This window comes from Octopus bimaculoides, chromosome 2, assembly GCF_001194135.2.
Source record: "Octopus bimaculoides isolate UCB-OBI-ISO-001 chromosome 2, ASM119413v2, whole genome shotgun sequence".
Taxonomy (NCBI): Eukaryota; Metazoa; Mollusca; class Cephalopoda; order Octopoda; family Octopodidae; genus Octopus; species Octopus bimaculoides.
In genome coordinates this window covers 156269560-156270226 of record NC_068982.1, presented here as the reverse complement: position 1 = coordinate 156270226, position 667 = coordinate 156269560, and positions in this window count along the sequence as shown.

The window sequence follows — 667 nt, the reverse complement described above, 5'->3', positions numbered from 1 at the left end:
TCTCTCTCTCTCTCTCTCTCTCTCTCTCTCTCTCTCTCTCTCTCTCTCTCTCTCTCTCTCTCTATCTCTCTCTCTCCACTAATAATCTACAATCATTGTTATTTTTTCTTCTTTAAAACTAATAAATATCTGAATCTTTGTCTTACTCCCATTACTGCAATTGTTTCTTCATTTTCTCCTCCGTCTTCTCTTAATTTCACTTCTTCTCCTCTCTCTCACTCCCTCTCTCACTCTCCCTCTCTCATCGTCTACCTCTCTTTCCCTCTATATACCTATATTCCACTACTCTTTATTCCTTATGTCTTTTTTTTTCTTTCTCTTTCTCCGTTTCTTTATCATCCTATCCCATCCTTACCTCATACACAGTTCAGATTTGTCCTTCATCTTCATCATCACTCCACCATTACAGTAAGTTAATGACATAACTTCCCCCTCTCTCTCTTTCTCTCGCTCTCTCTCCCTCTCTCTCGTCTATATCCTCACATCACTCCAACCATCACCCAAATTACTTCTGCACGTCATTCCACTCTCCGCCGCTGCCATTCTCACCAATCGACATCTTAACTACAGTACCGCCACTCATCATCCGCCACCACTCATCATCCACCACCATTCATCAACCACTACAAATCATCCACCACCACTCATCCTCCACTACCACTCATCC